Source organism: Ctenocephalides felis, unplaced genomic scaffold, assembly GCF_003426905.1.
Source record: "Ctenocephalides felis isolate EL2017-DRISC unplaced genomic scaffold, ASM342690v1 CF-g0.4_SCAFFOLD_03571, whole genome shotgun sequence".
NCBI lineage: Eukaryota > Metazoa > Arthropoda > Insecta > Siphonaptera > Pulicidae > Ctenocephalides > Ctenocephalides felis.
Window position 1 is genome coordinate 10,746,080 of NW_020539725.1, and position 13,075 is coordinate 10,759,154.

General features: G+C 32.1%; 1 protein-coding gene and 1 non-coding gene across 3 annotated transcripts in view; both read right to left on the reverse strand.

Moving 5' to 3' along the window:
• Positions 1–2,641, reverse strand: part of LOC113384952 (CD151 antigen) — a 91,417-nt gene extending 88,776 nt beyond the window's left edge. The window contains exon 1 of one of the 2 annotated variants that reach the window (XM_026622732.1): positions 2,376–2,641. The gene's annotated coding sequence lies outside the window, so the exon portion shown is untranslated. The remainder of the gene's footprint in view (positions 1–2,375) is intronic. The other variant, XM_026622731.1, reaches the window with a different exon arrangement.
• Positions 2,642–11,106: 8,465 nt separating this feature from the next.
• On the reverse strand, positions 11,107–11,268 carry LOC113387180. The gene has a single exon (XR_003368130.1). It is a non-coding gene; the product is annotated as a U1 spliceosomal RNA (small nuclear RNA).
• Positions 11,269–13,075: the final 1,807 nt, after the last annotated feature.

The window sequence follows — 13,075 nt, forward strand, 5'->3', positions numbered from 1 at the left end:
GAAACGTCCCGACCGATCTTTACCAAAAATTAATAATTACGATTCCCAACTTTCAAACTTTCAATTCTCAACCTTTCAAACAGTTTTTGTAGTTTCATAGCACAAAAAGTTTTGTTTTTTCTGATAAATATAAATAAACTGATTTTATAAAAACGTTGACGAAAGTTCCAATTTTGGCTTACATACACACATACTTTTATAAATGTTGATCTCAAACGATTCAGAATTACTTGAAACACCAAGAAATAAATAAGCAAATAGAATTTTATTACAAAAACAAATTCCTCCGGGAGGTTAATAATATATAAATAAGTAGTAAATGAAATGATTTATATATAATATGTAAATTAATTTATAAAATCAATAAAAACCAGAATTAATAAATTATTAGTTATATAAATTAGATATATGCAATCGCATATATCTAATTTATTTTGCTAATTTCGGTCTTAAGCGGTTCAGAATTACTTTTCTGACAAAATTATAAACTTCTCCAGTTCTCCCCGAAGAAGGTAAAAATATATTAAAATATTAATGAGTAGCAAATGACTTAATTCACATATGTTATGTAAGCAAATTTATGAAATCACCAAATGCCAAAATTAATAATTTTTTGACATACCAATGTATATCATAATGGTGTAATTCTTGTCATATAAATTAGATAAATGCAGACGCCATTATTATTATTATAATAATAAATTATTATCTGCCCTAAGACAGATTCATGTTGTCAGAATACCATTCAATCAATTCAATTAAAAAGACGATTATTCGTTATATAAATAAATAAATCTATTAGTTTTAAGTAGCATTTTGTCTTATCGTGGGCTCGCCCGTAGATAAGCGGTTAAGAGCGACAGGACTTGTTACAGAGGTCCCGGGTTCGATACCCACTTCGAGCAGCCTGTTGTCAGGCGGCAATGACAACAATTTTCACTTGCAAATATAGATGGCAATATGTTTCCAAGTAAAAACAGCCCTAATACGGCATTGCTGCACCAATTAAATGCATCATTATTACAGTAATGGTAATAATAAAACTTCAGCACATAGAGATAAGAAAACTGTTTGCCATCTATAATAAAAACAAACATAGTTTGTAAGACATTAATCAAAACAGATCATAAGTTCTGATCGCTGTTCAAATATTTAAAAAATTATTATCGTAAGCCTATAATATTTTAGTATGCTATTGCAGACTATAAAATCTTTCGTTATGCAAAGTTTTATCAGAATTATCAAGAAAATGTTTTTAACTTCCCGTAGGGTAAGTTATATTAATGGCAAAAAAATCGCAAATAATTTATTTTATCTATCTGAGGTTTTTGAACATTTTTACAATAAGAAAAAATTGATGTATGTGTGTGTGTGCGGATACAAAATTTCGTCGACGATTTCAGGAACACGGTTCAACCGATTTTAGTTATTCAAAAAACATTCAATTCCTATTGATAAGGAGAAGTGCTGATTAGTTTTTGGCAAAAGCAGATCCAGCCGTTCCGAAGATAGAGGGCAAAAAGTGCCAAAAACAGTAACACAGATTTTAAGAAAACGAAGCGTCCGATTTTAATAAAACAAAAAACATTTTATTTGTATTGACAAGATAAAGAACTGATTGAATTTTTTGGAAGACAGGCCCAGCGATTTTTGAGATCTAGTGAAATTGGCGGTCAAAAATGATCATTACACATAGACACATCAAATTATCAGATATTTTATAGAGATTTTAATAATACGTATGAATTTTGTTTATATTTCTATGAGTTGCATAATATCGTTTGTTTGTCAGACGGCGACGCGGCGCTTACGCGCTTCGATATTTCAACTATATGCAGCAAAAAAGACTTTTTTTTCAAAAAACTCAATTTTCGTCAAAAATTAAATTTTTTTCAAACAACTAATTTTTTAAAGTAAATTTTCTTCAAAAATGGCTTTGAAATTTTTGAAATCGGTCCAGCCGTTTTTAAGAAAACGTCGACGTAAGGCCAAAAATCGGCTCACATACAGACACATTTTATCCAAATTTGGTCCCATTTGATTCAAAATGACTTGAAACTTCGAGCAAACATAAAATTATCAAAATGAATTTTTTCGCGAAAACAAACTTCTTCTTCGGGAGATTAATTAATTAAATATAGTACAAAGTAACTGAAATTATACATGAAATATGAGCGCCATTGAATATTTCGCAACAAACACGGTACAACTGTCAAAACAAACATTCATTTATAATACAAAATGTTTAACAAAACCTCGGCGACGAAACTCATCAAGTTTTTAAATTCACTGCAATTTTTATTTATACTGACATTATTAAAAGCATTAAATCAATAAAAGATTTAAAAGCGCATTGGAAAAAAAACTCAACATACCTGTGGGCAATAACGCGATCCAATATACACAAGGACTTCGCGCCAAGAACAAGATTCACTTTTCACTTCAGAACAAAACCACTCGCATTCGAATTTAAATTACACTACATGTAATAAAACATTTACCCAACTGTACCGATTATAATTATCATTAAATTATAATGGGTATGGTAATAATCCTGATTTATTTCGTTATGATTTATTTGATTTCAGAACTGACGCTTACTTAACCTGCCGAGCACTACTCGCACGCCTGAGTATTTTTCACAACTGAACAACCTGTCTGTTTTTGTTGGTTTTGTTTTGGTTCGCGACCAATAGGGTGGGGGTAGACAGAGATGTAGTACATTCGTTAGTTTTTATGAGATTTTATATTATTTAAATGCGATGTTAGGGTCGGTGCACATTGATGAATTTGATCAAATTATACAGTTGTAAAAAAATAAAAGACCTGGAAACAAATAATTTTTCAATATAAGTTTAGAACTAGTGATGCACGGCACCGTGCCTTAAGGCAAATTGCTGGAACTTACCGTACCAAAAAATTTTTTTTTTTAATCTTTGTTATAATCTTTGTAAATATAAATGTACACAAAATTAGTACTTATTGTTATAATCTTTGTAAAATATCTGATAATACGATGTAAATATGTCCAATGTTCATTTTCAACAGAGACGTTGGACCTGCCTTTACAAAAAATTTACCAGTTGTTCATTTTGTCAATACAAGTAAAATATTTTTTGAATTATTTGAATCGGACGCTCCGTTACCTCAAAAACTAAAATACCATTTTTGGCACTTTTTGCGGTATCTTAGAAACGGCTAGACCTGCCTTTGCCAAAAACTAATCAGAAAGTCTCGTTATCAGTAGGAATCGAATGTTTTTTGAATTATTCAAAACAACAAACGGTTGATCCGTGTTTCCGAAATCGTCGACGAAAATTTGTATCCAAACACATACACACACACATATACATCCATTTTTTTAAGGTATACCGAAATGTTCAAAAACCTCTGAAACGTAAAGATATAAAAAAAATTTCATTTTCAATTGTTAATTAGTGCAATTCGCTAACGATACTAGTTGAAAGTGGCATTTAGCCTAAAGGCAAGTGGCATGAACTTTCCGATAGATGTAATAATTGAGTTAATCAACCGAAATTGAGATTTAGATATTTATATAAAATTTTCAACTATTTATTTTAAAAATGAAGTTTTCGCTTTTAATTATTCTGAACATTGTGATTTCCAATTGATATCTCACAGACATATTTATAATATCTGTAATTATATTTTATAATGCACACTAGTCCTAAAATTAGTAGCAATATTTCAAATTTTAATGAATTGTCAATGTTTGACTCATAACATCATAAAAGCAACTTTTGATACAAAATTTTGACTATATTTTTTCAAACTTAGGCGAATTTTTATCTATCGCCAATCTAAATTTCATAAATTCATATAGCAAAATAATATGCAATTGTATGTAAAAATACATAAAAAATAATTATAATATTTATTTGTTCAATTTTTATATCATTTCAAATTTTCTGAAAATAGTATTTTAGAAAGCAAAATCAACCCTACAGTTTGATAAACATGGCAGTAACGAACATATTAAATTATTCTTTTAATTTAATTAATTTATTTTACGGGTCAAATATTCAAATTATTTCTTAAAAAGCGTAAACTTTAGTCACAATATATCAATATTTTTCAAAAAATATTATCATCTACCATTTTTTAAAAACGCATTGATGCAAATTAGTGAGAAATACAAGATATTGATTTTAAATAGGTTATATAAAATCCATTACTAGATAAATTATAACTATTACTGAATAATAATTCAAAAATGTATCAAATTAGTAGATAAAGATCATTTTTATAATTATTCATAAAGAATTAAATTTTTTATTCGAAAAGAAATACATCTTTTATAACATTTTAAATAATATTGGATAATTTATTTAAAAATGTATCAAGGAAACTTAATGTATCAAAGAAAAAATGAAAAATTCTTAGAAAAAACGATATTTTTTATGTTACACATATATGACTATATATTAAAACTAACATGACTATATATTTCTTTTCTCCTTCTATCAAATCGCTTATGTCAGTCATGGCTCTTGTAGTACTCCTTAGAGTCAAATATATATGACTGACACGGTGATTAACGTGTTAAAAATTGACATGGACTTGTTAACAAATCGTGCCTTAAGGCAAATTGCTAGGACTTCCCGTTCCGTAATTAATTTATAGACAAAATAGAAGAGCTTATAATTTGTAATGTATTAGATGTATTAGATATACAATTCATAATTTTCAAAAACAAAAAAACAACCAATATATAGAATACAAACGAAGAAATGATAAAATAATTTTGTGTCTTGATTTTATGAAACTTGATATTAATTCTTCGTTTAGGAGAGCATTTTCAAAAGTTGAGGTCCTGTATATCTATTGATTCGCAGTATATTTTCTGAAAAAGCGAGCAGTATCAGAGACGAAGAAAAATATTTCACAGCTAATAAATAAATTGGACAATGACAACATTCTAATCGGATGCTTCGTTCTCACAAAAACTACCAATTTTTGCACAATTAGCTCAGTATCTCCGAAACGGCTGGACTTGTCTTTACCAAAAACTAATTACCACTTCTTCCCATTATTACAAATTGAATGCACGTCTCCCAATCAGTAGGAATCGAATGTTTTTTTAATTACCCGAATCAGTCCCGAAAATCGTAGACGAATAATTGTAACCATACAAACACATTCATTTTTTCTGAAGTATGCTAAAATGTTCAAAAACCACTGAAAGGTGAAAAGATGTAAAAAATTTCATTTTCGATTTTTAGACGATCACAATAACTTACCCTAGGAAAAGTCAAAAAATAAAAAAAGTACGTTAGAAACCTACTTAGTAACTTGTTTAGAGTAAAAGCACCAATCATAAGACAAAAAGATTTTTTTTCTCTAATAATCTGAGAACATAAATACCTTCTATAAATTATTTTGATTTACATTGTTTACATATAATAATATATAGTATTTACCTCAGTGGATAATTACTATTTGATACAACTCATTGGATCAAATTAATAGGCCATAATTTTTTAAGTCTTCTAAATCCTGGCGCAAGAAGTAGCCGAGCAACGAATTGGGATGGCTTTCTAACTTGTGATGGAGATTTGTTGATCTTGTTTTTAATAAGTCTTTAATATATAACACATTAAGATCATCGTGAAGGGTTTTATTGCTTACGTACCATGGTACGCCTGTCATCATTCTAAGTATTGTGAATTGAGTTCTCTGTACTAATGTAACCATAGATAAGTGATGTAACATTAGACTTGCTAGAGCATCCCCAAGGCTCTATCTCGTATGACCATTTTTTTTCACAGCAATCAGAACTCTTTTTATTATTGTTCTATGAGCTGTTTGTGTGTATGATTTATGATCTAAGGTATTAATATGAGAAGCAACCCATCGGTTATCTTTCTCCCATGTGTGGGGGTTTTTTATTAGCTCTTATGTCTAATAGTGTGGGGGTTTTATTGGCTCTTATGTCTAATAGTATGGGGGTTTTATTGGCTCTTATGTCTAATGGTGTGGGGGTTTTATTAGCTCTTATGTCTAATAGTGCGCATGTAATTGTATGCAACTATGTCCACGAAGGACGATTTCCACTTGGAATTATATTGTGATCTATAACCCCAAGTGGAAATTTGACATCAAAGTTGCCTGATGTCAGGCTTGGCAGTAGCGGGAATCGAACCAGCGAGCCTGGGTCTAGTTGGTGCTAGCTCACGTTCTAACCGATAACGCCACCGCTGGCCCCCGTATGACCAAATGGGAATAATTATAGTTTTATAAACCAGTATTTTATTTTCAAGTGATAGTTTTGAGTTATGACTTTTCAGCCAATATAGTTTTATAAACCAGAAATAATTATAGTTTTATAAACCAGTATTTTATTTTCAAGTGATAGTTTTGAGTTATGACCTATCAGTCAATATAGTTCCCTCACTCTGGATTTGATACATTTAATTTTTGTTGTGATGTGAAGACAAATAGATAAGCGAGTAAACTGACTGAAAAATGGGCAAAAATAGGAGTTGGATCCAAACCTTCGGAAAAGATTCTATCAACATCAAAACAAAATATAAAACTTTCATTTTCATTTAGTCTTAAAAATATTTTTACATTTATCAGCGACAGATAGACATGAATAGCGTTCCCAGTACAGTAATCCTGGGTCGTTTCAAGAAATGGAATGAATTTATTTAATTCGCATCACGAAATCCGAATGCAACATCGTCATGTTCCATGTTCCATGTTACCCGCCGACCGGCGTGCATAAATTTTTAATTAATTTCGCTTGGAACCGCTTTATGGTTAAGAGTAAGAGTCGTTAGCAGTTGGCGCGTTACCCGTCGGGCCCCATTGTCTCGTAGTCATGAGTGCGCAGCGCGGCCTTGGAGCACTCGGAATGGTGTTAAAATCGTGACGTAACGGAGCGCCCGGTGCAGAAACTTACACAAACGTAACACGACACGATAACTGGTAATTCGGTTGCAACACATCACACGCATGGTCAAGAATAATCACCGCGAATTAATAAACATTAATACATACATATGGACAAACAAGCACTAAAGTGATACAAATCAGGTTTTTTTTCAACACGGTCGAAATTGTTTTTTTGTGGGTGAATTTCATTTTGGATGACCTTTGGAAAATTTTTGCGAGACAAGTTCCAGCGGTTGTGGTGCTGTTCTTGCAAGGTATGTGTGGTGAAGGTTTTAAATCCAAGCAGGCAGGCTTCGACACATACAAGTTAAAGCTTGAAGAGTCACCATATCAAAATCTAAACTTACATTTTTCTTTTTATTCTCAATCGATTCAATACTATATCTCATATAGTCAGGGCCGTGTCTGGCCAGAGTGCGGCCAAATCAGAAAAAGAGCAAATTTATAGGCGGCCATAACGAAAAGCGGTCGGATTAGAAGTCCACTGAATTAAAAGGCGGCCAAGTTAATAGACCGCTGGATTAAGAGGCGACTTCAGTCAAAATCAGCCGAAGGCGGGCGTATTGAAAACGAGATCGAATCAAAACGCGGCTATTGAAGGCTTTGTTTCCAAATCATTTATAAGTGTATAAAAATGGTGTAAGTGGAACTTTGTCTTCAAGCAAGTTGCACGAACTTTCCACCATGTGTTAATAATCGAAAAAAAATGATTAATTCATGAGTGCATTACAATGTGAAAAACTATCGCAGATTATTCAATTTTATACAAATTTTCTAAACATGTTAGTTATTTTTTATAAACGGTTCAAAAATTACATATTATTGAAGAAGAAACAAATTTGCAGTATGTTCATTAAGAAAAGGATCCAAAAACAACAAAAAAATGTTAATCAACAGTTGAGGAACGACTGGACCAAAATCTGAATTTTCAAAATCAATTCACGAATTTAGGCTATGACGTGGACCAAAAATTTGACACTTTTTTGATAATTCTAAAGAAACGCCTCGGCCGATTGTGAGGCAAAACTAACCAGCACGAGTGCTTATCGAATTTCATCGATTTTTCAAATAGGATTACGTATTTTTAAGAAAACGTCGCTAAATTTTGCTTTCGTAAAAAAGCGCTGCTTATTTTTTCAAACTTTGACAGTATTTTTGAAACTAAACCGACTTATCGTAGGGTCGAAATATTTAGGTATATTCGAGACCATGATCTGTATAGTCAATAAAGTTAAATAAATATTAAATATCATTGTGAAAAAAAATTAACAATTAAATACGAAGAAATGACCCGGCCGATCTCTCAAAACTAATCAGCACGATTTCCAAATGATATCTTTCGAACAGTTTTTGAATTTTTAAAATCGATGCAGGATTTTTTTGTTAAAACGTGTACAAAAATCTTTACACTTTTGCACAAAAGTGACAGTCCTTACCTAGTCACATCAAATGAGTTAAATTTTTGAAATCGATTTATCCGTTTTTGAGAAAACGTTGGCGAAAGTCAAAAATCGGCTCATATGCACATTTTTTTTAATAAATTTGGTTTCAAACGATTCAGAATGACTTGAAATGTCGAGAAAACATAAAAATTACAAGCCGGCCCTGCATATAGTCTGATATATCTGTCCAGTGGCGTATCTAGGAGGGTGGAAGACTGTGGGGTTGTTACGCACCGGGCGGCATTTTTATTTTCTTTCATGAATAATAAATTATTATATATTATGATTATTAGATTATTATGATTATTAGATTATTATGATTATTAGATTATTATGATTATTGTTATTATTGTCAAGTTTAATATTTGATTTATATAAATTATGATTAACTATATGATTTCGAATATTATTCCTCGGTTGCTTTAACTGCCTATGCTTTAACTGCATAGAGACGAAATATCGAAGCGCGTAAGCACCGCGCCGGCGTCTAGCGGATAAGCATTGGTACGGAACCCATAGGAATGTAAACAAAATTTATACTTATTGTTAAAATCTCTATAAAATATCTGATATTTTGATGTAAATATGTCTAATGATCATTTTTGACCACCAGATGTCATTATTTTTTACTTTTTTTACTGAATCTCCGAAACCGCTAGACCTGCCTTTGCCAAAAACTATTCACCTCTTCTCCCAATCAACTGGGATCGAATGTTTTTTTAAACCATTCAAATCGGTTGATCCGTGCGCCCGAAAATGTTGACGAAAAATTTCTGAGGTATGCCAGTAAAATGTTCAGAAACTTTCAAAATGTGAAGATATGCGAAAATTTTTATTTTCGATTTTTGGCCCATTACTATAACTACCCTACGGGAAGTTAAAAATTACCCAGGCTAAGCACAGTCTAAGCGCCATTCTGGTACAAATGTTTACCCAAGTGCATTTAGACTGTTATGTACTGAAAAATGTGAAAACGCCGCCAAGATAAGCACAGTATAAGTGAAAATATCGCACAGAATTATTTGCAAGTGCATTTAGACTGTGACCATACGGAAGCACTTTTTCAATTTTGTGCAAATTAGGCAACTATTTTTTTTTTTTTGAAATTGAATTTGAAATGAAATGACGATTGTTAATGTTCTGGAGATAAATTGATTTATGATTTACATTTGATTTGCTCAGATATAACAAGATAGCAAAAATAATGAAAGTTACTACAGTATTTGTAATAATATATTTGAAAACGTTTAAAATTTCTCGAATACTTCATTACGGTGCGGGAAGTTCAAGTAATTTGCCTTAAGGCACGGTGCCATGCGCCCCACTAGTTTTTCATCAATTTTAGAATATAAATAGTTTATTACATAAACTTCCTGAAGGAGAAGTTTATGTTTTCATCAAAAAATCCGATTCGCTAATTTTATGTTTTCTCGACGTTTCAAGCCATTCTGAATCGAATGAGACCAAATTTGGAAAAAAATATGTGTGTGTGTGTGTGTGCGTGTGCACCAACAGATTTTTTGCCGTAAATCGCCGTTTTCTCAAAAACGGCTGGACCGATTTCAAAAATTTAAAAGCCATTCGATGTATCTTGATGAGGACTATCATTTGTCAGTTTTGTGCGACGATCGGCCAAGCCGTTTCTTCATAAATAGCAGAGAAGTGAAACGTTTTTCGTCCACGTTTTAGCCCGCAGTTCTGAATCGATTTTGAAAATTCAAAAATCGTTCGAAAGATATTGGTAGGGAATCGACCTGATTAGTTTTTGGTAGAGATTGGCCGGGCCGTTTTCTTGTAATAAAGTTTTTAAAAAAAAAATTCGACGATTTTTATAATTATTTTTTTGGCGGTAGATACCATAGTCTTCTATATCATACTAAAATATTACGGCCCTACGACAACTGGTTCAGCTTTAAAAATTCGTCAAAGTTTGCAATAATTGGTATCGTTTTTTTGGCATTTGTCAAAATTAGACCTTTGATCGACGTTTTCTCAAAAACGCCTGAACCGATTTTAAAAATTTCAAAGCTATTTGATGTATTTCGGTGAGGACTATCGTTTGTCACTTTTGTGTGACAACCTGCCAAGCCGTTTCTTTGCAATTTGAAAAAAAAGTGTTAAACTTTTCGTCCACATTTAAGCTCATCCTACCGAACCGATTTTAAAAAATCAAAAACTGTTCGAAAGATATTTGTTGGGAATGGTACTGATTAATTTTAGGTGAAAATCTACCGAGCCGTTTTCTTGTAATGAACTGTTGAAAAAAATGTAAGCCGATTTTCATGTAACTTTTTTTAGTGATATACATCGTGGTCTTATAGAACTTACTGTAACATTACGGCCTTACGACAAGTAGTTTAATTTTAAAAATTCGTCAAACTTTGCTAAAATTATCATCGTTTTTTTTTAAAGTAGGATTGATGAAGTATATTATTTACACTTTTTTTTTTATTAAGTCGATTATTTACACATATCGGGAAGTTCATGTAACTTGCCTCAAGGCTAAATACCAAACCAACTAGTTAGATTTAGGATACAATACCTACGGGTAAAAAACCCATGTTATAAAATGTAATGTATATACTTACATTTATTGAAATATATATGTTTTTGACTTGACTACAATCTGTCCACACTGTTATATCGAGTATAGTCCTGTTAGCCGACGTGTAAAATCCCGTCAACTTTGCTATACGAAACAATTAACCTAATGTTCTTTATGTTTTCTATGATAAGTTTATTATTACCGGGACAGCGCGTACGCAGTCCCGACTACCAAAAATTACGCGCCCGAGTTATCCACATTAGGGACAATCGCAGGGGTCAGCCCAACCGAGGTGCAATGGAAGGGCCTCGCCCTGGGGGAACCGCCTTGCTGATCACGGTAGCCCCCACGCCAGGTAAGTATGCTCTACGGTCGAAAAATCGTCGACTAACCGAGAACGGTCTATGTTTCACAACGTGCAGATAGTCGCTCGCCGAGCGTGTGCTACGCGCAGACATCTGTTAGTACGTAACGTAACACTGGGGAGCGGTTCTACGATACAAGAATATAAGCGGGGCGCATGGCATCGTGCCTTAAGGCAAACTGCTAGAACTTCCCGTACCAAAAATTATTATTTTTTTAAAAACAATTAACATTTTTAAAAAAAATTTAACTTCGAAATAATTAGATTTTTGAGAAACTATAAATTTTACAAAAAAATACTTTTTTTGAAAAAAAAATGTTTTCTTCATTTTGACATATTTTCGAAATTCTAAACTTTTTTTCATAGCAATCGTACTGCTTTTACTGCATAGAGACGAAATGTCAAAGCGCGTAAGCGCCGCGTCGCCATCTCACGAATAAACATTGGTACGGAACCCATAGGAATGTAAACAATATTTATACTTATTGTTAAAATTGTTAAACTATAAAATATCTGATAATTTGATAATGATCATTTTTGACCGCCAAATGGCATTTTTTTACTTTTTTTAGTAGATCTCCGAAACCGCTGGAGCGGCCTTCATGAAAATTTGATCAATTCTTCATTTTGTTAATACAAGTAAAATGTTTTTTGAATTATTCAAATCGGACGCTCCGTTCTCTTAAAAACTGAGTTACAGTTTTTGGCCCTTTTTGCCCCGTATCTTCGGACCGGCTAGACCTGCCCCCGCCAAAAACTAATCAGCACGTCTCCTTATCAATACGAATCAAATGGTTTTTGAATTATTCAAATCGGTTGATCAGTGTTCCCGAAATCGTCGACGAAAATTTGTATCCGCACACACATACACACACGCACACACACACATACACACACAGACACACTAATACATCCTTTTTTTAACGTATGCCAAAATGTTCAGAAACCTTTGAAACGGAAAGATATATAAAAAAATTTAACTTCCCGTAGGGCAAGTTATAGTAATCGCAAAAAAAATCGAAAATGAAAATTTTTATATATCTTTACGTTCCAAAAACTTCTGAACATTTTGGCAAACCTTAGAAAAAATTGATGTTTGTGTGTGTGTGTATGTGTGTTTGTGCGTGTGTGCGGATACAAATTTTCATCGACGATTTCGGCAATACGGATGAAGCGATTTGAATAATTCAAAAAACATTTTACTTGTATTGATGAAGAATTGATCAAATTTTCATGAAGGCAGGACTAGCGATTTCGGAGATCTAGTGAAAAAAGTAAAAAAAAAAAGCCACATGGCGGTCAAAAATGATCATTAGACATATGCACATCAAATTATCAGTTGTTTTATAGAGATTTTAACAATAATTATAAATTTTGTTTACACTCCTATGGGTTCCGTACCAATGTTTATCCGTTAGACGGCGACGCGGCGCTAACGCGCTTTGACATTTCGTTTCTATGCAGTTAAAGCGGTACGATTGCTTTGAAAAAAAGTTCAGAATTTCCAAAATATTTCAAAATAAAGAAAACATGTTTTTTCATTTTTTTTTTTCAAAAAAAGTAATTTTTGTCAAATTTATAGTTTCTTAAAAATCTAATTTTTTTGTAGTAAAATTTTTTCAAAGATGTTAATCGTTTTTAAAAAAAATAATAAGGCAAATAAATTAAGGCACGATGCCATGCGCCCCACTATATAGTTAATATTAATGTCTTATCACAGGCTCATAATATTTTAGTATCTATGATAGTTATGATCATGGAAAGCTTTATCAAAATCGTCAATTTAATTTCAACAACTGTCCGGGC